Source organism: Dipodomys ordii, unplaced genomic scaffold, assembly GCF_000151885.1.
Source record: "Dipodomys ordii isolate 6190 unplaced genomic scaffold, Dord_2.0 Scaffold53, whole genome shotgun sequence".
Lineage (NCBI taxonomy): Eukaryota > Metazoa > Chordata > Mammalia > Rodentia > Heteromyidae > Dipodomys > Dipodomys ordii.
This window is the reverse complement of record NW_012267269.1, coordinates 5,899,976-5,926,106: the sequence shown is the minus strand read 5'-3', so window position 1 is coordinate 5,926,106 and position 26,131 is coordinate 5,899,976.

The following is a 26,131-nucleotide window of genomic DNA, read 5'->3' as shown; positions in this document are numbered from 1 at the left end:
CCACCTTCCGAGCACTTACTCTTGATTCTTTTGTGTGTGTGACAGTTCTGAGGATTGAACTCAGGGTCCAAGCATTGTACCTAAGCTTTTATTTTCTCAAGGCTAGTACTTTACCATTTTAACCACAGCTCCACTTCTATCATTTTAGTAGTAAATTGGAGATATGAGTTTCATGACTTTCCTGCCCAGGCTGGAGTTGAACTGTGAACCTCAGATCTCAGCCTTCTGAGTAGTTAGGGTTATAAGGGCAAGCCACCAGTACCTAGCACTTTTTTTTTATAGCAGTACCAAGGAAAAGTGATAGCAACTAAATGTTACTCTTGACTTTTACCCAGGGAGGCATCTTGAGTCAAATCCCAAGGGGTGGAGGTTAGGAGACTGAATGAGTTTAGTGAGCTTCAAGTTCATCTAGAGCCTACTCTAATGTGCAGCACATTTCTTTGAGCTGAGCTTGCTTGGGCCTGCTCTGTGTGTCTCCTCACTACCTTGATTTACATAGATTAAATTCTCTTCTAAACACATGGATTAAGCAACTAACTTTGCAGGAGTGCCTCCTGGTCAGGTAGGGTGGCTAATCTGCTCTGTCTTGTACCTACCCACTAGGCCTCAGAAACTTGGCATACTAGAAGGAGGGAGGAAGGATCAGTTCCTTGGTCATCAAGGGCCAAGTCCTTATCTGTCCTGAAATGCTAACCCCAATCTTTCTCCCTAAGTCTCACAGAGTCCACTACTGAATACCATGTCCTTTTCCTAACCCAGGAATAGGCAATTGAATCACCCAAATGACTCTTCTAGTTCATCTTAAGCAAACCAGCTCAGTGAGCAAATAATCCAAGAAAATGCAAATTACTGTCACAGCAGGATCCCTTCTTTTTTCTTTTATTTATTTTTTATTGTAAAGATACTGTACAGAGGGGTTACGGTTATATGAGTAAGGTAAAGAGTACATTTCCTATGGAGCATTGTTACCCCCTCCTTTGTTTTCCCCTACTATCCCTTCTCTCCCTACTTCCTTATCTTCTCCATCCCCTGTCCCTCCCCAAAGCTGTAAAGTTCATTTTCAACATAGTGTCTTGTACATCTCACTGTTACAATGGGTAAACATGTATCCCTATTTAAGCATTTTGTTTTTTCCCTTCCCCTTCCCAAATTAGAAAAATGTATATACAAGATTCAGGGCACTGGAAATAAATCCAGTGAAAACAGGGTATAACCCTGGAACATACCAAAGAAACAAAAAAAATCACATAATACATTATAAATAAGTTAAAAATCATTTTTCTTTCTTGCTCATGGACTTCTTAATGGTTATTGTGTACAACATATGAGTCTGCTCAGGCTCACATAACAAAATACCCTAGACTGATAGCATAAACAACACAATTTATTCTCTCAGTGTTCTGGAGACTAGAAGTTCTGGCTGGTTTGATTTCTGGTGAGGGCCACAACCCTGGTACATTGTTATGTCCTCACATGGCTATTTTTCAAGCTTACTTGGAAAGAGGAATGAGTGGCCTTTATTATAAGGCCACTAATTCTCTCCGACTAGGACCTTACCTTATGGCATCATTTAACATTAGTTACCTCCTAAATTCTCTATTCCCAAATACATCTGCAGTGTGGAGTAAGAAAAGGGAAACACCATTATTTGGTTCCTTACAGATACAAATACAGCTCAGATATGTATACCTAGATGTCCGAAGGACTGCCAACACTGTGCTTTAAGGATCCCTGAGCATAGGGAGGTAGACAAAGGGGGCTAAGAAATATCCATTTCAAATATCCTTGTTAGAGGTGGAACCCACCAGGCCCCATAGATTGCCTTTTCTTTTTCTGTTCCCAGGGCAGGAGTAGTTTATGTATGATACAGAGGACTTAATCAGTTTCTTAGTCTATGAAAAGGACACATTTGCTGGATTGGAGTGTTGAAATTTTTTGGCTTTATCTCTCGAAGGTGCCTGAACATGCATGGGACACTTGATTTTTCTGAGGCCCATTTTTCCTTCTTACTATATGAAAAGCATCCCAGACTCCTAAGTGTGTATATGGATGGGTGAGATGAATGGAATGACACATGAAAGTACCAAGGTGCTTAGCAGGTGTCAGGCTTCATAAATGTAGTTTACTTCAGATAAGCAGAAACAGGCCCCAGGCTTCGCCTTGGTACAGGCCCCACTGGACCACCTACTTGTCTGTGTCTGTGTCCTGCCTGCGGGCCTGAAGTCCTCTGGGAAGTCAAGAACCTGAGGTGGCTTCAAGGCAGAATCTCTAAAATGGGAACAGCTGAGTCAGGGAGTGTGCTTGTCACTCCATACAACCCTTTTGGAGCATCTTAATAAACCAACCCAGAGGTGCAGCCTATAGAAACAGCTGACTCTAGGTCTGTGCACTCAGAAGCACTCTTCTCCATAGGATCCAGGTTACTTCTTTCTTGGGGACAAAGAGGATCATTTCCAAGACTGTGCTGAAACACTGAAACAGGTCTGTGAGCCTCCTGGTCTTTATGAAAACTACTAAGAATAAGTCTAAGAATCATTAGACAAACAAAAAGTTCCTTTGCTTTTCAGAACTGGTTGAGTACTCTTTTTAATATTTAAATTACATGTCTATGTAATATACACACATATACACATATGTAATTATATATGTATATAGACACACACATGCACATATATATATAAGTATACATATATGTGCATGTGTGTGTCTATATACATATATAATTTATATATGTATATATAATTTATGTATTTATATATACATATATTTATACATATATGTATAAGTATAAATACTCATATATATGTATATATATATATATATATATCACAAACAGAAACTGTAAACAGAGAAACGCAGATTATTTTCAAGTTCTGGTCAGTACCAGTATACTCAGACAGGGTACTTTAGCCTGTTCTAGTCTGTATCCACAGCACTCTTTGAATTCCTTCATCCCTACTCTCCTTCACCAGCAAATTAACTTCAACTTGTTGACTAGGAAACTTGAAGAACAGTGTCAAGAGGGAGAAAGCGTATCAAGAAGCAGAGTGTGAACTTTGGTGCCAGAAAGATCTCATCCTTGGCACCAGCTCTTCCATTTTACAGTTACAGTGTGATTGTGGGTCAGCTAATGAACTACTCTGGGCCTCAGTTACTCTTGGTACCTTGAATTATATAATCTTTCACTTAGCACAGTATGGGGCCCTTAGAAAGTGTCCCAAATCATTATCATTGGTTATTATTATTGAAAATAATGCTGTGTATAAATAAATATGCTCATGCTCTATAAAGCATAAGTGGAAAGTCTGGGATAAAGCACCAAAGAATGACTGCATGTATTACTTTTTGTTAGATTCTTTTAGCAAATTTTGCAGTAAGGCAGCCTAAAGAAAACATCTGAGCCAGGGGCTCCAACTAGTCCTGGACCTCAAATTGTAGGGCTCCTTTAAGCCTCTGGTATTCCAATTCATTCTACTGCTTGGCTTGGAAGTGTGAGGCACGCCTGGCTTCTGCTTGCTCACTCTGCTTGTCTGTCCCTACCTCTTCTAGGCTTCATTGACTGAGGTCACGTTCTGCGCTAACCATCCCTGATTACCTGCAGGACCAAACGTGTAGAGAGCAATAATTAGGAAATCACAGGCACATACCTTTCTGATGGCATAATCACCCCCATGTCTGGTACCAGTGCCCTGACAAGCTTGCCTCAGCAGCCCACTATGCAAACAGTTACATTTGCTGCAAGTAAAAACAATTGACTTTTCAAGGTTGAGGAAGTCCAGTTTGGTGCACTTTTTTCAGGATAGCAGGGTCTTTGTGTTCAGTTACACAAAAGTTTCTAAGCACATGATTGTTGTTTTAAAAGCTTGGACTTGATTGGTTTAGAGCCATCCTGTGTGGTATGTCTCTTAAACATGACAGTGAATATGGTTAAGGTAAATGGATATGCTTTTGGCTGAGTGTCAAGTGCAAACACTTGATTCCTAGCTTATAGCCAAGATAAATGGAGTGCCTACTTCCCTAATGACTTCTTCCTTTCAAATCAACACTCACAAAGATGTTTGGATATCAACAAACAGCAATTTGTGTGTAATAAAATATGTATTTATTTTAGGTAGATAATTTATTTTAGATATCTATTTAGTTTCCCTTCTCTGCAGCCTTCTCAGATAACTTACATACCTCCCCCCAACCCTCGTGTGTGTGCGTGTGTATGTATGTGTGTATGTATGGTATATGTGACTAGAACTTGAACTCAGGATCTGAGCACTCCACCACTGGAGCCACAACTCCATTTCCAGCTTTTGGTGGGTAATTGGAGACAAGAGTCTCATAGACTTTTCTGTCCAGGTGGCTTGAAATCAAGATTCTCAGGTCTCAGCCTCCTAAGGAGCAAGAATTACAGGCATGAAGCACCATCACCCAGCTATATATTTCTCTTGGATATTTAAAATTGAGGGTAGGGAACTTGTTTGGGTGCCATGGTTTTCTGTCTCAGATGAGAAAGCTAAGGAAGGATAGAGTATCAGAGATTCCATGTTCTCTTTTGGAATTTCACACAGAGGAGCACGTGGAAATGTATCTCACCTGCTTGAAAAAGGTAATGTTTGAAGAATGATTCTTGGATCATTCATTCATTCAACAAACATCCATTGAACATCTTTGATGTGATACCATGCTAGACAATGACTATGTAAGCACCTGTCCAGTGAAGTCTTACAACAGGCTGGAGATAAAGATGGCAGCCTTATTACTCTTCTCTCTTAAGAAACCTTTATTCACATTGTCTTCATATCTCTTTCCTCAGCTGGAGGCTCAGGCCCACCCTGCTTTTTTCTCTTTGTCCTGTTAAAATCACGTGCTCTATGTCAGAGAGTAAAAGATAGAGCAAAGCTATGTCTTGAGGAAGAGAAGAAAATAAGGACCAAAGACTTACCTTGTGCATTGAGGTTTGATCCTGAGAAAATATTCTCTAATATTTCTTCTTATTAAAGTGGCATTATGTCAAAGCAATCCCAAAAGCTATTTTTTTCTCAAGCCCAGTGGCAAAAAAATATTTTTTACAAATAGTATTTGAGAGTTTGCAATTTCAAATTTTGGCAATTTCAAATTCTTCAGTGTTTTGTTTGTGATGCAAAAGATAGTTTAGAGGAAAATATAATTGTTTTTATAGAAGACAGACTTGACGTTGCAAATAAAACATCTAGACTCTATTTTAGAAGGGAGAGGGTCCATCTTTGGCTCCTAAGAAACTAATGCAGGTTGTTTTCATTGTGGAAGGAGTGAAATTTTCATGGCTACATTTCCTTTGGAGAAAAATATGTATTTTATACCACACAGTCCCTGGGTGTTACTGACAGCTGTTAGTTACTGACAGCTGTTGGGGCAGATATTCCAAAAGGTGTGGGGAAACAATTCTAAGGCAACACAGTTAACGCTGTTTGTTTTGGTGTATGTGTGTGTGTGTGTGTGTGTGTGTGTGTGTGTGTGTGCGCACGCGCGTGTGTGTGCCTGTGCCTGTACCTGTGCCTTTGCTCAAGCATTGGTAATTGGGCTTGAACTCTGGGCCTTGTGCTCTCCCTTGGCTTATTTTGCTTGCAGTTAGTGCCCTACCACTTGAGCCACAGCTCCACTTTCGGATTTTTGCTGGTTCATTGCAGACAAGAGTTTCACAGACTTTTCTGCCTGGGCTGGCTTCCAACTGAGGTCCTCAGATCTCAGCCTCCTAAGTAACTAGGATTATAAACATGAGCCACTAATGTCTGGCTAGCATTATTAATTCTGCAAGCACCAGCTAATGGCATCCTAGGACAGAGTTGGGTTTTGTGACTGTTTGGAAATGCCCTAGGCTAGTGCTAATAGCATAGGTGGGAGAGTGGAGGAGACAACATTTTATTTCTTCATTTATTTTGTAATACCAGGGATTGGGACATACGCACATGGAAAATTCTTTACGGTTGATTTAAACCCCCAAGCTCATGAACAATTTTTGATAAACTTCTTTACAAAAATAGAGTTGCTTCCTAGCAGCAGTTTCTTTCAGTTCATTCTATCCAAGTTTTCCTTTAAAAATGGTAAACTTGCATACGTATATGCTTTCAATTCTCACTGAAACTCTCAGCTCAAGGGACTGAGCTGTCACTAAGCCTTCTTGAGGTTAATTGGATGTTAAAACATCAGGAAGATGATGTAAATGGGTATGGACCACTTACCTGGACCACTTGCCAGGTTAATATAACATCACAGCACTGGCACTGAAGAAAAGTGACATTGCATACCACCACATACCATAAACAAACCAAAGAATTTTCATTGGCACAGTATAGCTAAAATATTTAACTGAATCTAGAAGCAGAGTCAATATAACATTTATATTTTAAAACAATTGGCTCTCTGCAATGGCATATAGGAAATTAGGACTATTTCCCAAAAAGGCAACAGTTCAAGGCCAGTCAGAACCTAGTCTAAACTGTGAAAAGGGCCTTAATAATAATATCAAGATGAAATTACCAGTGATGGTTGGTTTTACAGAACAGTCAATGCAATTAAATCATTTTAGAAACAATTGAGAAATTTTTGCTTTGATATGAGGGTAAGAAAGACATCTACTCGAACATCTACCACTAAGTTCTTCCCTTTAGCTCACATCAGAAAAAATGCTCTTTTCCTACTTTATTTCACTGATGTTAGACAGAGCCCCATTTACTGGCTGGATGTACCTGTGTGCAAACATTTAGGTTTTCCCATAGGGACTGTAAAATACATGTATTTTATAAAGATGACAAAAGCTGCATAGGTCCAGGAGGTATATAAACACATCCGTGTAACGTATGTAAATAAAGACAGATGGAAAAATGTGCCCACTAGATGACAAGACAGCAATATACACATGTGTTGGTCCAGGTCTTCATCAGGCATTACTCTTGCTCCATGTCAGGTACACATTATGGCCTAGGGAATATGTGCTCAGTCACACCCAACGGAACCCCAGGGAAAGGAAATTGCAGTAGGCGCACAATTCATCTCTGGTCACCCAGCTGCCAAATGTTGGCAGACTCCTGAGGGTCACAACCCACATGTTGGGACCATGCTTTTACCTCCTTGGGCAGCATGTGGTTTTGAAGACAAGGGCTGTGAGTTTACATTCCCAAATGCCATATGTATGCGGTTAGCGGATGACTATGGTGTCTTTATGTGTACATGGCCACAAATCATTACAGATTGATGCCGGGCTGATGGACACAATCTCTTGCAAGCTCTCTGGGCTTCAGCCCACTCCCAAATGAGCTGGAAGAAAGCATGCAGCATTGGAGCTTCTGGGCAAAGAAGTCTCTGCCTCTTATCTGAGGCTACTATGGAATGGAGGAAGAGTAACTTTTCCTTCCAGTAGAGTAAAGAAAGCAACCTAAAGGCTGGAACTTTCTTGGATGTGGTTAATTCTGATTCATCTTTAAGATTAGATTGATAATGATCACCAATGTAATTAGAGGGTTTCTGTATGACCTTGTTTCTTTTTTCTTTATCCTCACTTGCCTTTTGCTCTTTCTTCCCTCTCTCACTTCTTCCTTTCTTCTTCTTCTTTTTTTTTTGTCAGGCGTGGGGCTTGAACTCTGAGTTTGGGCACTGTCCCTGCACTCTTCAGCTCAAGACTAGCACTCTACCACCTGAGCCACAGCGCCACTTCTGGTTTTCTAGTGGTTAATTGGAGAAAAGAGTCTCACGGACTTTCCTGCCTGGGCTGGCTTTGAACTGTGATCCTCACATCTCAGCCTCTTGAGTAGCTAGGATTACAGGCGTGAGCCACCAGCATCTGGCTTCTTCCCTTCCTTCTTTTGTCCTACATGCTAACTTATTTTCTCAATTCATAAAGGACTCAAGACAGTAAACAGTAACCTCAGTTCCATGGCAAGTGAGAACACATATTAATCATGACACTATGTGTAATTTATTATTATTATTATTATTACACTGCTATTGTTATTTTTGGATTTTAGTTCTTTTCCCATAGGATCTTGCAGTTTTTGTCTGGGCTATCCTTGTACTGTAATCCTCTTGGTTTCTGCCTTCTGGGTAACTGGAATTAACAGATGTGATCCTCCAAGGCCAACAGTATATTATGTTGTGTAACACAGTTATAATATATAATATTATATATATTATATTATTGTGATGAAATGATTATTCTATAAATACCCTCAGAGTAAAGGTCAAAGGAGAAAATTGGAACTTATATAATTTTTATTATAAAAATGGAAGAAACAAATGGCTTCCTCATATGTATAGATTCTATTGGAATATACTGGGATAATAGCATTAAGAGAATTTGGGCCCCCAGATTGCTCTATTCACATACATTTCAAATGAACTGTACAGTTATGTATAGAAAATTTCATAAGGGCTGGGAAGATGGCTCAGTGGTAGAGTGCTTGCCTCGCATGCATGAGGCCCGGGTTCAATTCCTCAGCACCACATAAGCAGAAAAAGCCGGAAGTGGCACTATGGCTCAAGTGGTAGAGCGCTAGCCTTGAGCTGAAGGGCTGAGGGACAGCGCCCAGGCCCAGAGTTCAGGTCCCATGACCAACAAAATAATAAAATTTCACAAATACACAGTATGTCTACTAACCTCTCAGCACTAATAGCCTAATACTTTCCAATATTTCCTTAAGACATTGCAAAAACAGTATTTCATCTATTATCAAAAAATATTACAGCTGGGTGCTAGTGGCTCACACCTGTAATCCTAGCTACTCAGGAGGCTGAGATCTGAGGATTGCGATTCAAAGCCAGCCCAGGCAGTAATAAACCACTCAGAAAACTGGAAGTGGCACTGTGCTGAAGAGCTGAGGGACAGAGCCCAGGCCCAGAGTTCAAGCCCCATGACTAACAACAACAACAAAAATCACACATCTCTTTTGACTTTCATTCCAAAAGTAATTGTAAATACAGGATTTATAATTGCCATATAAAATATGTACATGATGTTATTGATAGACATTTAAATTTTTTTTTCAATACTGGGGTTATAAGCTAAGGACCTGGGCTTATTAGGCTGGTGTTCCCCCACTTGAGCCACGCCTCCAGCTTTTGGCCTCAGTCATTTTTTAGTTAAGGTCTTATGCTTATTTTCCAGGTTGGCCTTGTACCTACCTCTACCCTCCCACCACACTTCCAGTATAGTTAGGATTGCAGGGCTAAGCTACTATGCCTCTTTTGTTTTATGAAATGAGGTCTTGCTAACTTTTTGAATGGGCTGGCATGAAATTACAAACCTCCTCTCTTTGCCTCCCAAGTTTCTGATATTACAGGTATGAACCATGGTACCTAGTCCCAAACTTTTTTTAAAATGAGTTTTTATTGTTGACATATGGAAAAGCTACTAATTTTTCTGGACAAGTTTTATACCCTGCTAGTTTGCCAACTACCTAAGAATAATAAAAGTATATTTTAAAAATGAGTTTTTACTTTATCAGGTAAAAGTCTCCCTGGAGCAGAAGTGCTCAAATTTCTAAATATTCATTAATAGTTATAACCTAATATACTTACAGAAACACTTAAAACCACAAAGCCTAATTTCTTAGGTGAGATTCTCTAGCCACCAAACTAGAGAAGCTAGAGACAGAGTTTCTTATGCTAAGAAACCTGCAGGGAAAGGAGAAAAGCCGGAGAGAGCAGAAGCAGCAGCTCAGCAAAGCCACAATTTCCCTGGATGTGTTCCTGGTTCCTCAGAGAATTCTGGGTCCTGGATGGTAATACAGAATCTCTCTCACTTGAGGCAAGGGAGTCAGCTTTCTTTCATACCCCCTACCCCTTGTTAGTCATTGGCTGTGGGCCATTTTGTGAAGGGGGTGTAAGTTAGCAGTCATGTCTAGTTGAACTGGAAGTGATTTCCATCACCAAGGGCAAGTTTGTCCAAGAGAGCAGCACAACAACTGGGGTGGGTACACCAGCCCCATGAAGGGATTCAGAGTAGCACATCAATAGATGGTCCTCACTTCCCACCCAGATACATTCTGATCCCCTCCCTGCTCCTCTTCTCTCCTTCCCCCACTAACTTTGTTCATGTGTCTTGGCCTGCATCTAAAGGACATGCTTGAAAGGAGAAATGCTGGAACATGAAGGTCTTCTACCTTAATACATTCTTTGCCAGATGTGTCTAAAAGTTCTGTTTTGTCATTTCCATATCCATATATGGCATTGTTTTTCCATTTTAGTTTGGGCCAAACCTAAGGTAATGAATGGATGCATTATTTCTGTGGTAAGTCATTTTTTTCTGATTATTTACTTAGTCTGAGCAACTCCTCATGTTTCTGGCTCAGGGAGTCAAGTTTTACTTTGTAACTTCACAATTCGTATTTAGTTACCCTTGTGGTTTTCACATTTTTTTTCTAGGAGTTTGTCTCTCTAAAAAATTTTTTTTAATGTTTTGAGTTAGGTTAGATTGTTTCAAATACCAACACATTCTGTTTTATTTCCTGGGTGGTACCTTTTGATGTGCAGAAGTATTAAAGTTTTAAGAGAGGAAAACTTACCTACTCTTCTTTATGTTTTATACTTTTCTGAATTTGATTATTTTTATAGCTTAAGGAAATAAGGATATACTTAACACATTTTGAGTATTGCTTTTTTAAAAATATTTTTATCCTTAATAGTTGTACAAAGGAGTTGCTGTTCAGTAAAGCAGTTTGTGAATACAGTGCATCTTGATCAATATCAGCCCTTTCAGCATTCTTACCCACCCCTCCAGACCCACCCTCATTGTTCTTAAATTCTGTAGAGTATACATTGAATTTTTTTTACTGAATATTTCCTTCACATTTAATGCTTATTTATCTGTGGTATTTTTTTGGGTATAGGATAAGGATACATTTTTGTTTTATTTTTTCAATGAAATAATTGGTGATTTCTTGAGCTATGCATCTGAACCTCACTAATTTTCAAACCACCCCAACACCTGTCAAGTGTGCATACACACAGGTTTGTTTGGATATCTCCCTATCCAATCTCTTCAATCTCTTCAATTCTTCAACTGTTCCTATAACACAGTCACTGTAATTTTATGGTAAATCTTAATATTTCATGTGGACAAATTATTTTAAAATGTTGATCTCTCACTCCCTTTCATTCCAGGGCCCATCTCTGCATTATTTATAATCTCATATGTATTTTAGAGCCAGTTTTTAAAATTCCATGAAAAATTTTAATGGCCTTTCCTACTGGTATTATGCTTCTGTACCAAGTTGAGATATTTCCATCAGTGTTATATTTATGTTCATTTGCTTGTGCTTTCTTTTAGGTGATTATGCATATCTTTCTCCAGGAAATTATAGCTTATTTCTCCTAGATTGATTTCTCTATATCTTTTACAATTTATTACTATTTTATATATCTTTTTTCCATTGCATTTTCTAAATGGCTATAAATGCTAGTCCACAGGCAATAAGAAAGAACATTTTTATACATACATTCTCTTAAACTTTCATGCTGATTGAAACTTTGTATAGACTCTTCATTTTACCTGCAAATCAGGAGAGGTTTGTTTGTTTCTTTACAAGCTTGATGCTTCTTATTTCTGTCTTTTATTCTATCCATTGTGGCTTTTTTATAGTAGGCAAGGAAATAGTCATAGAAGGTCAACATTTTATTGAGTTCCTTTATAAAGTGTAATCATAATTTGTAGAGATTTTTAAAAATGATGGTGTACATTTTGTCGGGTGATTTTTGTGTATTTACTAAGGTAATTATACACTTACTCCTTTAATCTGTACTTAAGGTATATGATATAAATTTTCTTATACTGAGCTATTGTTACATATGTGAGATACATTCATTTTAAATTTTATTTCATGGCTAAGGAATTTGCAAATATTTATTTAGGATTTTGCTCCTGTTTGCAAGTGTATCCTTTCTTTGACAATGTTTCTCTAGTTTTGAATCAATGATATAGAGATGCTGGTATAAAGTAAACTCTGTCAGTTTTCTGCTTCTTTCTCTATCTTTTTATTTTGTTTAGGACATTTGCTATACCTTTAAAAATTCCAAGTAGTTTGTGTTATTACACACACACACACACACACACACACACATGTCCACAGTTTTATTTCTTCTCTCTAGGTTCACTTTTTTCTCATTAAAGTAAATCATTGAATAGTTCCTTAGTGAGAGTTTGTGGGTATGAAGTATTACATTTTTGTGTGGTGAGAAATATCATCACTTGATTAATTGATACAATGGAATAAAATTTATTGCAGAATAGGATAGAGAGAAGACAGAAACAGAGACAAAGAGAACACAGAGACAGAGAGAGACATGAGAAAGAGTGACATATAGCTATAGGTGTGTTATGAATTGTATTCACTAGAGGAAACAATCTTCTAGAATCTAATCTACCATGCAAGATATGAGAAATACTGGAAGGACCAATTTTGCCTCTTGACCAGAACATTTCAGTGGGTCTACAAAATTTACCACCATCCTTACCAGTGTCAGTTTCCAGCCACTAGACTTGATAGAAACTCAAGCCCACACTCTTTGGGAGGAACAGAGTTTGTATCTATATGAACCTATAATACTGAAATTGAATATATATTCTGCAACCAAATAAAATTGTCTTTGCATTATTTTTAACCACTATAATTATGTTCCCTCCTTTTTAAATCTCTTCCTCCCTTCCCCTTTATTCTCTCTCTCTCTCTCTCTCTGTCTCTCAAATTCAGCCCATCACAATCTTGCTAATTTAAGAATGCACCCAGCAAATAACCACTTCTCAGAACCCTCACTCCACCCCCACCCACATGGCAATCACTTTACTCTAAGCTCCAGTTATCTTTCTGCCTCTGCCCCCACAGAATCTGATCAGCACTTACATTTTAAGTTGCATTCCCACCGCGCACTGCCTGTTATCCTTATCTACTCCATTTGTATTCAAGCTACTTTTCAAAGTTACCATGGTACTTTATTAAAAGTTTATTTTATTCTGATTTTGATTATGTTCACTTTTCCACCATTCTATAAGTACCAGTGATACATAGATAAGTATTCTTAGAAGAGTCAAGATATTTAGTTGTTAAAATATTTTTATGTTTAGCACCTAGAATAAGATTGTGCAAAATCAGATTCCATATGTATTTGTCAAATAAATGCATTTAAATCTGTTTGTATTTCCATATGAAGAAAAAGGAATGAAATTTCCTCAGATTCGAGTTTTGAGCATTTCCTTTTCAGCTGAAAGTTGTGCAGATTGTTTCCGATTGAGGTACGTGGGAGCTGAGTACTTGAACACATGAGAAATGTAGCTGAAATAATGAAAGGCATGATGCTATTACAGAGCCATCAGCATCATCCTGGGTCCTAGTTTGCACAGGACTTTTAAAGTAGATGTTGTGACTATATTCTGCATTAGGAAAGGATAGGATATACAGAAGAAAAAGGAACAGAGAACTTTGTAACCAAGCTCCTAGTAAGTGCTAAATAAACAAATGAATCAGCCAACTGTCTTTCTGGGCTTATGATAGAGGCACTGGAAATCACAGGAGACCCTCCTGGGGCAAGCCTGGTGGAACAAATCCTGACAAAGACATGGATCAGCAAAGAGATTGCTACTTTATATACTGAGAAGCTTTATGATCCAGGAAGTGCTCAGGCCATGTGGGATCTCCTGCTTTCCCATATGGAGCTCTGGTGGAATATGAGAATGTAAAGGAAGCCAGTGTAGTGAGCAGGGGCTGTTTGCAGTCAGCACCATGGAGACCAGGGTGCATCAAAGGCAGCAGTGGAATGCAGGTCTTACCTTTCTACCAAGTTCTTTCTAGACAGGGCAGAATCTTGGCAATAAAATAACCAAGTCAGGAAGAATGACTCCCATTGTTTTCAAGGCGATAATGTTATTGCATGCTGACATTGACCTAAAGTGCTGTGCATTTTCTTGGGATGGGAGTATCATGCTGTGAGAAAGAAAATTATTTAAACAAGTATGTTTCCTTCAATAGCCTGTATAGACAACATGTTAGATAACATGTTACTCATTTTCTTTTTACAAACTATCGCTTGATATGGTATTTCCAATCCTGTGAGATAAATAGGATATGTCCTCTCAACTAGTAATGGAGCCTAATTCCTTACCCATGCCCCCATCCACACTCCACCAGAGTCTATTAGAAGACCAGATACACAAAGTGCTTTGTTATATAAATGCTAATTTTGCAGTTGAAATGAAGAGAAATTATGCAATAAGTTGTCAAAAGTCCCGCAGTTTTTCATAACACAGCCAAACCCCAGAGCAAATCTAGTCCGTGTAAGTATTGTTCACTCAATATTTCATAATTTGTGTTTCCAAAGGTGCCAGTGTCCAAGGACCACACTGATGTAAAAACAGGAAATACAAGTGCTCTTGACAGTTATGCTGTGCCAAGGTCATTGATCTTCCTGATGAAGAACTACTGTTGATTTACTTAAGGTTTAATAATCCACCAGTGAAAGCACTATTAAGCATTGCTTAACATCTGTATTACTTGCCAGTTCGGGGGATCCTGGCACAGCTAATATGTTGGCTAGAATACTCAAGTCCATGCAAATTTTTATTAAAATCTCCAAGACTGGACTAACTTCAAGGAAGCAATGCCAAAGAATCTTGAGAACAAAGCAATGGTTCATTCAGCCCTAGGTAATTTATTAAAAGGCCTCACTTTTTAAAATGGTACTGGAGATTAAACACTGAGTCTTGTGCTTGCTAGACAAACACTCCATCACTTGTGGGGTTTTTTTTGTGGGGGGAGGGTCCGGTCATGGGGCCTGAACTCTGGGCTTGGGCTCTGTCCCTCAGCTCTTCAGCTCAAGGCTAGCTCTCTACCACTTGAGCCACAGCGCCACTTCTGGCTTTTTTCTTTTTTGCTTATGTGGTGCTGAGGAATCGAACCCAGGGACTCATGCATGCAAGGCAAGCGCTCTACCACTGAGCCACCTTCCCAGCCCCATGAGCCACCTTCCCAGCCCCCACTTGTTCTTTGTTTTGCATTTCCCCCCCTTGGTGCCAACCTCAGACTGTGATCCCCCTATCTCTACCTCCTGAGTAGTTCAGATTATAAGCACGTACCACTGTGCCTGACCCTCTTTTTTTCCCTTAAAGTCAAGGTCCAAATGAAACACTGGCATAGTAACAGACCTCTTTAGGTTTCTTCTTACACCTAAATGAAGCCGCTGTATAATACAAATCTTGCTGTCAGTCGAATTCACTGGCATGTGTACACAATCTTCTCCATGCCTTCTCTCAGAGGTGTTAGCAGAATGTATCTCTGAAATTATCTACTAATGAAAATGCTCTAAGGGACACACAACCCCACTGAGTAATTAAAAATAGGACTCTAAATTTATGTCTCTCCTTATTAGAGTGTTGTACACTCACTATGTGATTATTTTTTGCTGTCAAATGTGCTGCTGTTCAAAGACCACACTGAAAAAGGAACAGAATGTACAGGTGTTCATAACAATTACCCTCTATCCTCATGGCGAGAGATAAGACTGTTCTCCACAACTTTTCATTTCTCAATTCATTCACTTTCTTGTTTTGTTAAAGGCAAGTAGGTCATTAGCACTTTGCCACTGGAAACTTTTGTACAGGTATCGGTTCTTCTTGGGTTTCAAATAATTCTGGGCCTCCTAGGAACCTGTAGCTCTGGTTGACTCTTGATACCAGTCATATAACAGGTGAAGAATATAGCCCAGCTATACCTGGCTTTCTGGCCTCCAGAAACTGTGAGATAATAAATGTGTATGTTGATTGGAGATAATACGTTTGTGGTGATTTATTATACAGAATAGACAACTAATAGAAGTGGGCATTGCAAAGATATGGGCCCTTTCCATGGATGAATCTGTATGAACTTAGTTATTTTACCTCATCTAACGTTAGAACTAGAGCATCAAAGGATTCTAGAATACACGAAAGCAATCTTATGACAGTTATCTCACTCTAATCACTACAATTATTATAATTATGATTACTTGTGTACTAATCCATAAAATTGAAGTATCCACTTTTTTTTTGTCAGTCATGGAGCTTGAACTCTGGGCCTGGGTGCTGTCCCTCAGCTCTTCAGCTCAAGGCTAATGCTATACCACTTGAACCACAGTGCCACTTCTGGTTTTCTGGTGGTTAATTGGAGATAAGAGTCTCACAGACTTTCCTGCCTGGGCTGGCTTTGAAAAGTGATCCTGAGATCTCAGCCTCCTGAGTAGCTAGGATTACAGGCGTGAGCCACCAGCACCTGGCCGAAGTACCCATGCCTTGAAGTTGTTCTAGATATAGGCATTTGTGCATATGTATGTGTATATTGATTGTGGTAGTGGTGATAAACTGTGTTTAATGAAGGCATGACAATTGGATGAGACTTTAGAAATCTTCAGAGTTTAGATTAGAATAACACAGTCTAATTATAGACCAGTAACATAGCAAGAATTCTGTTTATTAGAATCAAATCAAATCCACAATGGCTAGATGGACAAATCTAAGAGACAGAATCCATGGATATTTTGACATGACAACCGATAAGAGCAAATAAGTAATTGGATTTGGCTACTCCTGCTGTGCTCTGAGACAGGATCTTGCTATATTTGCCAAACTGGCTCACAGCTCATGATTCTCCTGCCTCAGCTTCCCTATAGCCATCATTATTGTTGTGAACCAACAAACCTGGTGGAAATCTAGTTTTAATGCTGGTGGCTCTTATTCTAAACCCTCTCTGAGCTAGAGTTAGTTTCCTCCTATGCGCCCCAGATTCTGTAATGTGTGCTTATCTTTACTCCAGTCCACAGACCACAACCAGAGATGACAAATAGGTTGCCTAAAGCAACATAGGAAATAAAGCTGGTGTTTCTAATGCCTAGCTGACTGTTTTCTTTGAGATCATTGGAAAAAGGATATAATTGATTTAACAAAATGCTTGGGGGATCCCAAAGTGGGAAGTGTTGAAAGTTCCAGTGAAGATAGAAAAGCAATACAAAAGCAAACTGAGATCAGACATACAGGCAGGAAATAGCAAGATGTGATTCAAATTGGAGAAAGGGAAGCCAAAATATCTGGGGAACAATAATCTGAAACAGATATTCTCCAAGAGAAGGCAATCTGGAAAGCAGTAGTGCGGTGAGAGAACTGGGCAGCTCTGTTAAGACAAATATGGTCATTAATGCTTGAGCAGCAGTCCAAACTGGCCATGTTGGGTTTGGAAGTTGCAGTTGGAGGGAGTCCCTTGTAATTCTAAGGGTCTATGGATATGAAGCTGTGCTCTCCCAGTCCTTCCTAGCTGTACACTCAGATCCCTAGGAGAACCTAAGAGGAAGAGTGGATGTGATGTCCTGATAAGGGAGAGAAGGGAAGATTCTAAAAAGTTGATCCTCTCAGGGCAGCCTGCTGGATGGGGCTTTGGCAGCTGGAGTTCCTGAGCTACTATGAAGCTTTGACCAATTGCTTGGGTGCTAAGTGCATTTAAATGTTACCATGACCTAGCCAGACACTGGTGGCTCACACCTGTAATCCTAGCTTCTCAGGAGGCTATCTGAGGATAGCAGTTTGAAGTCAAAGCATGACACTCTTATCTCCAATTAACTACCCAAAAGCCAAAAGTAGAGTTGTGGTTCCAATAATAGAGCACTAGCCTTGAGCATAAGAGCTTAGGGACAGGGGAGGGAAAGTGGGAGAAAAAGAGGGAGGGGGTAACACTGTTCAACAAGAAAAGATGTATTCATTACATAATGTAACTGTAATCCCTCTGTACATCACCTTTACCATAAAATACAATTTAAAAAAGAAATAAACAAAAGCTTCTGGACAGCACACTGAACCTGAATTCAAGCCCCAGTACAGACACAAATATGTATATAATATCCCAAATGTGTTATAACATATAAAAATGAGATCCCTGGGCCTAGGAGACCATTGTGATCCTGGTTACAAAGTTATTCTTCTTCCTAAATACTCCTCTCAATTAAAATTTTGATATCAATGTTTACAAACTGCAGAAAAGATTGCATACAATGAGCTTCCAACCCAGTGAATTATAAAAACCTTATCTGTGTAATCAGTGCCCATTTAAGACACTGAGTGTCACCAAGACTCCAGAAGCACCATCTGTCCTCGTCACCTCCTTCTTACCATTACTCTTCTCTGGCATGGGTAATCAGTTGCATTCTGAAGACATACACTAGTATTACTGGGTTTGAAGCTTGACATGAACTGAATGATACAGTGAGAACGTCCCTGTCTTGTTTGATTCCACCTTATGTTTATGAACCTAATGTAGCTTGCAGGGAGGTTACAGGTTTTTCATCTTCATTGTTGTATGCTGTACCATTATGTGAATTCATTATTATTGCTGTTATTTAAGGTAGTTGTACAAAAGAGTTGCCATTCAACAAAGCAGCTTATGAAGATAATGCATTTTGATCAATGTCACCCCTTTCAACATTTTCTGCCATCTCTTTTCTACCCATACTTTTCCTATACATTGAATTCCTGACTGAATTCTGTCCTTTTTCTCTTTTTCATTCACCTACCTTTCTTTTCCCCTTGACCTCCACCCACCCCTTTCAAGTACCTACTTCCTGGTGTTTATTTTGTTAAACTTTCCCTTTGCTTTTCTTGTTCTTTCTAATGTGATGGCCATAAGGTTATTTCAACTTGAGTCTAACATGAGCACTTTTGTTTTTGACTTTCAGTGACTATACACATTTCTTTCAAAGGTAACTTTCTCTAAGTCCCTCATTCATAGGTCTGAAGCACCATGAACTTAAGATACTTCGAATTACTTCTGTCTTCATTCCTTATTGGCAAAAATGTTGGAAATGGCCAGTTGTGACTATTAACTAATATTTCTCAGTTAAGGTATGTGGGATATTTGCATACCTTTCCTAGACATATTATGATAGTAAATGGAACATATAATGCTTACAGGGGTCCATTAAGAAACATTTGTTTGTTTGTTATGCTTATGTTAGGTGGTATTGAAGAGTTGAGAGGCTTAACATCCAAAAGTTGAACATGGGAGGTCATCTTTACCCCATGCCATAAACAAGGAACGTCATAACTGAAGTTCCGACCAGGACTGTCTTGGGAAACTCCTAAATAATCTAGCATATTTCCTCTTTGATCTTTTGACAAAAATAGCTGATAATCTTTCCACTCTGATAAAGACAATATAACTTTATTACCTAGTGGTAGCCTAGATTTGTATAACACAAAGACCTTAAATATTTTTGGTTCCCTATAAGTATATTTTGCCTTTATAAGAAATTTATTTTCCAGGGGCTGGGAAGTTGGCTCAGTGGTAGAGTGCTTGCCTTGCAAGCATGAGGCCCTGGGTTTGATTCCTCAGCACCACATTAGAAAAAAACAGGAAGTGGCGCTGTGGCTCAAGTGGTAGAGCTAAGGAACAGTGCCCAGGCCCAGAAAACCAATAAGAAATTTATTTTTCAAAGAAGACTAAATCTATCCTGAAGCAGTTATTTGGAAAAGGAAACAAAGAAAGAAATTACAATGAGGATTAATCTCTGACAAATCATTGTGTTCTTCTGGTGCCAGCATTTCTCTTACAGAACATGTTTTCTTCAAGCAAACCACATAAAACATGATGCATTATTTTAGAAACACATTTTGCATTAGAATAACTGTCCAGAGCATTATTGATATGAGGAGCTAATATCACAATGGAAAATGAAAAAAAAACCACCTCTAATCTTCTTGTTTTGTTCAATGGCTTTGCGATTTATAATTCAAAAATATATCCATTCATAACCATCTTTCATAAAGTAGCAGAAAGAAACATGGATTAAATTGAACAATGGGATTTATTGGAAGAAGACCCCTTTTCCAGAAAAAGTAGCAGAGACTATGTTCTTTCTCTTTAGGGTGATAGAAACACCCACTTTGAACTACTGCTCATTTCTTGGGACAATTATGATGATTAGGACTAGGAGTGGGCTGAAGTAATCTAATGAGTTTAGCCTGTGTCATGGACTCTTTCCCTCAGAGACAGATCTGTTACCAGAAAAGTATCAGAGTAGGTGCTGGCAGACAAAAGCAAATAGCCACGAACTACAAGGGTGACAGCTGAAATCTTCAGCTCACTGATAGAAATGGTACAAGAAAAAAGGAAAAGTGGTCTGATAACAGAGATAATGTTTGTAAGTGTGTATAAGAAGTCCTGGACTAATGACAGTTTTGGAAGACACAGGAGAAGATTTTTAAGCATATAACCTGATCACAAGGGCAGATTTGCTCAGGGTATTTGGTCACCATAGCTATGCATTTTATTCTACTAAAACTTGTGTTTCCTATGGGAAGCTAATTCATTACTGGGAATGTTTTTTGTTTTCCTTGTGAGAGAATTATTTTAAAAATATGTTTCTCAGTAACATGACATTTCTTAAAGCTATGGTCTAACTACTTGTATCCCCAGTAAAATTTAGATGGTGAAAGTCCTAACACTCAAGGTGATGGTTTTTGGAAGTGGGGCTTTGGGAGGTGATTTAGTCTTGAGGACAGATCCTCCATGATCCTAATCCTTTTATTAGGATCCTATAAAAGGGACCCTAGTTATCTAGCCAGCCCTTCCATGACATATATAAGCAAGAAGGTGCCATCCATGAACTAGGAATGGGCCCTTACCTGACATTGAGTCTGACAGTCCCTTAATCTTGATCTCCTTAACCTACAGAACTGTGACAAGAAAATGTATATCCTTTATAAGCTACTCCTTTGATGGTATTTTGTTACAGCATCCTGAATGGATTAGAGCACTTAGAGTGCAGCTATTATGTTCTAGCTGAACAGTAACATATGTCAGGAAGGAGTTTTGCATCCATATACATAAGCAACACTGTAGTTTTCCATGCTGTACTGTGCTGTGGTGGATTCCTGTGTCCTTAGACTTTCAGTAAATTGTTTCTTGAGTTACACTTACGTGAATGGAAATGGGAATGGGAATACTAGGACTATTTGTGCAAATATAGACCCTGTCTTTGTGGTGCTTTGAATTTAATGGAAAAGACAGATGACAATAACTAAGTACAGTGAGTTAAAAATACTGTACAAAAACAAAACATGACATTTACTCCCTTAGTAAAGTATTAACTGTATGTTGTTAGCGACTATAGCTAGCGTATTGTACATCAGATCTCTAGAGCTCTAGAGCTTACTCGTCTTCCTCACCTCCGACCTTGTGTCTATTGATTAATAATTCCCCATATTACCCTTTTCCTTATTCCTAGTAAACACCATTCCACACTCTGACTCATGAATTCACAATAGCCCAGAAACAACCTAAATATTCTTAGCTGGATAAAAAAGTTGTAGCTTATACATACAAAGGAATATTGTTCAAGCATTTTAAAAACAGGAAATATTGTCATTTTTGATACATGGAAGAACCTTAAAAATATTATGCTAAGTGGAATAGGTCAGTGGCAGAAAAACCAATACTTCATGACTCCATTTACAGGAGTCATGTAGTAATTTTTTTAAACATGACTCTACTTACAGGAATCATGTAGCAATTTTTTGAACAATTACAAAAAGCAACAGACTTTTTTTGTTGTTGGTCATGGGGTTTGAACTCAGGGCCTGGGCACTGTTCCTGAGCTCTTTTGCTCAAGATTAGCACTCTACCACTTGGAGCCATAGCTCTATTTCTGTTTTCTGGTAGTTAACTGGAGGTAAGAGTCTCATGGACTTACCTGCCTAGGCTGTCTTTGAACTGCAGTCCTTGAATCTCAGCCTCCTGAGTAGCTAGGATTATAGATGTGAGCCACCAGCAAGACAATTTTTAAAAGAGTAATAAAAACCCTCTACCAATACCAAAGCTAATACCAATGGAGGGAACAAATAAATGCTTGTGTGTCTTTTTTTCCTATTAAGTGGTACTGCAAGTGGTTTTTTGAGTCGTGTTCTAGAATCTGATATACATATAGTGGTAATAATACAGACTACTTTCTGGTTTTTCTAATATCAGGGGCAGGATTCTTTGAAGTTCTGCCTGCCAGGACACAATCTAGACTTGAAGGGTTAATGTTAATTGTTCTCAATTATAGCTGCAGAATGCCAGCCGCAGTTCAATTGTGATGGTTATCCCATCTCTCATGGATCACAAGCTCTCAATTATCACTTGGTGCCCTTCATGTGTGCTAGAAACTCCTACATGGTGATTTTGTCCATCTTCTCTTCCTTAACTGCTAGTTAGCCAAATGTTTGTCTTTTGTCACTGCGTTCTTAACACCTGGCAGTTTTTTTTTTTTTTACTGTGTGGAACCATTTGTGTACTGTCATAAATTACTTCCCTGGTTTCCAGCACTTGCTTTATATTTTGTTAAGTGATGTGGATAGAAGCTCCATCTATGGGAGGCTACATGTCTCTCTGCCATCCTGCCAGGTGTTGGGTCTGGGTGTGTGGGTCTGAGTGTTAAACCTGTTCCTCAAAGAAAACCACATCAGGTATTTTATCCCCTTTGATGTTGTGGTGGGCTTGTTCATCCTGTGTGAACACAAACCTCAGAGAACTTGGTTCTTGGAATGTAGGAAGAAATAACACTTGCTAGAAATCCTGACAATGAGCTGTTCACAAGCCTCCTTCAATTACACCCATCTTAGGGTTTTAAAAAGTGTTTCAAAGTTCTAAGCAGTTTCTTTCACTTGTGATGTTGAGGTGTTCCCATAAGAGGCCCAATGCAAAGGTCAAGGGAGAGATTATTACAGTTATTTCATATTCCAGGCATGCATAAACCAAATGTCTAATTATGAGAGCCTTTTTAAAAAAATTCTTGCCATGTACAATCTTGATGTGGGTCTCATTGATTAGGTCAGAAAGAGTCATTCTTCTTCTAGGGGTATATTTGACTTTTAGGGGAATCATGGTTGGAAAATAGTGAAGTCATGTTTTGCCTCATCGTAGGGTGAGTATGGCTGGTGTTTGGCTAGTGACTGTTCTCAAGTCTCAATGGGCATTCAGGAGCCTTCAGTCTAGGAGAGATCTTGAATGAACAAGGATATCCTGATTCTCAAAACTGCCATGTCTCTTCAGGGTGGTAAAGAAAACAGTTGGCAAATTCTGTGAAGAGAGAACTCTTTGGGGACTGATTTTAGATTTTAATAAAGAATGCTTTCTAGGTTTGTAAGATATAAAGATTATGAGCAACGAGTAAGGAAAAAACCCAAATCTTTGTTTTATTTGGTTGTAGGTTTATTTATTTATTTTTGCAGTATTAAAGTTTGAACTCTGAGCCTGTTATTCACTTAACTTTCTTGCTCAGCTGACATTCTACCACTTAAGCTAAGCTTATTTTTTCTGTTTAGTTGGAGATGGAGTCTCAAGGACTTCTCTGGCTTCAAACAGTGATCCTCTAATCTCAGCTTTCTGAGTAGCTTGAATTACAGATGTGAGCCGCCAGTGTACGTGGCTCTGAGTTATATTTTTGAATGACTGTTTAGCTAGCATTTCACAAAATGAGTGGTGGTGTCTATAAGACTGAAATCAGGGGAATTCATTTTAGAAAACCTGTGCCCTCAGGATGGCAAACGAGGGGTTTCAGTTGAAGGTTAATGTCTAGTTAAGCTGGTCATGGTACCTGGCATGCTGAGCATTGGAAATCTTCTTGGCTGGTTGTGTACACTCATGATAATAACAGAGGATATTTAATTTGCTGAATAATGACTTATGTTATCTTATTTAACAATTGCAACAGTTTATGAAATAGATAATGTTGTGTCTACATTTTATTACCAGTGAGAGTGAGTGACAGGGTAAATAACCTAACCCAGGTCACAGAGCTAGTAAAGATAGAGCTGGCACTTGAACCTAAACATTGTGCCTTAATTACCCCCCACTGGATCTGATTGCTGAATGGCCAACCCTTATTTCCTTGTTCCTTAGTAAGAAAACTGAAGAAACTCAGAGAACCTTGGTAAGATTCCTCACACAAAAGGGACCAGCCTGTAGCATATTCCCTCAGCTCTAATATGGGTGTTCTTTACATTGCTCTGTCTCTTGAGTTATGTTTTAGCTTTGGGGCAGTAGCCTGAGTGGGGGTCTATCTACTCATTCTGGAAACAGCTATAGCTAGGCTATTTTTTCTTTATTTATGGATGGTGATCACTGCCAGCAAGTTTCTCTGAGGAGTACATTTAAATATGCCACATTTGTATTGCTGTATGTGTATGCTGGGTGAACATTTATGATAAATCAAGTTTTTAGGTGCCCTGTGGGAAAAGTGCTGATGGAGAAATACATTTGAAGAAAACTTTTCTCTTAGCAGTAGTTACTTGAGGAAACAGCCTCCATTTATCTTTCCAAAGGCTTATGTGCAATGAATACAGACCACCCAGAATCATGGTTCTGCATATCAGAAGGGGAAAATGAAGTATTTAAACTGCTCTCTGGGTTTCTGCTAACATCTGTGCTGGGTTAGACTAGTTTCTTTCCTATCCCTCCAGCTCTCACCCTTACCGTTTACGCTTGGCAAAATGGACAAATGCATACTTTCATATTAACTCTTCTACTTCAGACTAATTAAGTCCCCACAGCTTGGCAGGCTGTCCAGCCTACATGGTCCTTCCTTCTAACACTTTCAAATCACTGCCTTAGAGCTATCTTTTCTGATCTCTTCTTCCCCCCAACTAAATTAGTCCCCATAATGGTGTTTTATCTTTTCCTAGTTAAATGACATACTTAAAATTTTTAAAATATATAATGATGTACATATTTATATGGCATCTGCTTAATGCCTGTCCTTTCACATGTCCTTAACGGTACATAGTACATGACTAATTTGAACAAGTGTCTTGGTATGTAATTGTTCTAAATATTTGCAGAAGTGTGCTTTTCCTGGGCTCTGTAGAAACTTGTGTATATAGCTTGCCTTTTATATTCTTCCATTTGCACTTCTTTTTCTCTATTCTGTGTCTCTGTCTCTTTATGTCTTTCTCTTCTGTCTGGATAGTAACTAAACTACTGATATAAATATTTGTAATCCTCACTCCCCCCTCCCCATTGTGGCTACCTCATGCAAGTGTTAAGAAAAGTAAGTGAAGTTGAATAGGCTATGTATGATTTATATGTAAATTTTAGCATTTTGGATAGAATGCAGTTCAATTCAGTTTAATTAACACTTAAAGCCCCTATTAAGTGTTAGACTCTATGGGAGCTGACAGTGTAGAAAGGAAGAGAGGTATACAGAGAGATGGTTTTGCCCATAATCAATGGAAGAAAATCTAGCACAGAAGATAGATGGAAGCCACTGTCAAAGTCCTATTTGAATCTACAAAGCTGAGAATTGTAACTGTGATGACAGTGTGAGTAAGAACGGATTCTGAGTGCTAAGGAGATTGCTAACGAGTATCATTTAGTACAAGTTTGATGATGTTGAACTGTAAGGGATGAGGCAAGGTGTTTTAGAAATGAGACTAGAAGTCATAGATGATCTTAGGAGACATCTGAAACCACTGTCTTTTATATGATCTGGTCATTGTATTTGCTAGAGTTTTCTCGGTAGTGAGACCACGGACTGCAAAATACTTGGAAATTTCAGAGCTGGTTAATTTCATTCCTGCAAAGAATTTTATTTATTATCTACTAGATACTACACATTAGAGGAGAGTTACAGATTCAAATGCGTAGTATATACTCTCAAAGAGTTCAGTAGAGTGAAGGCAAATGAACAAAAAAGGGAAATACAAGGGAAGTAGAATAATATTAGTCAGCAATTTTCAAATATTTTGGTTTTCAGAATTCCTTTTGTCTCCAGAATATTATTGAAGTTCTCCCAAAACTTTTATTTATAAGGGTTATTATATCAATATTTACTATGTTACAAAGTGTAATAGAAATTTAAAAATATTTGTTAATTGAAAATTACAAATAAAATGTATTTAATGTTAGTGTAAAATTCTACATCTCTTTGAAATTTAATGAGAAGAATATAATTGTTTTATGTTTTCACAAGTCTCTGTCTGGCTTGATAGGTGTTCTCCAAAATAGCTGCTTCCATATTTAGTCATTCCATATTTAGTCAATTGCTGTTTTGATGGAAATACATGGATAAATCCCATCTTTGCACAATTATGCTGGAGCAAGGATAAATAGCCATTTATTCACATGTC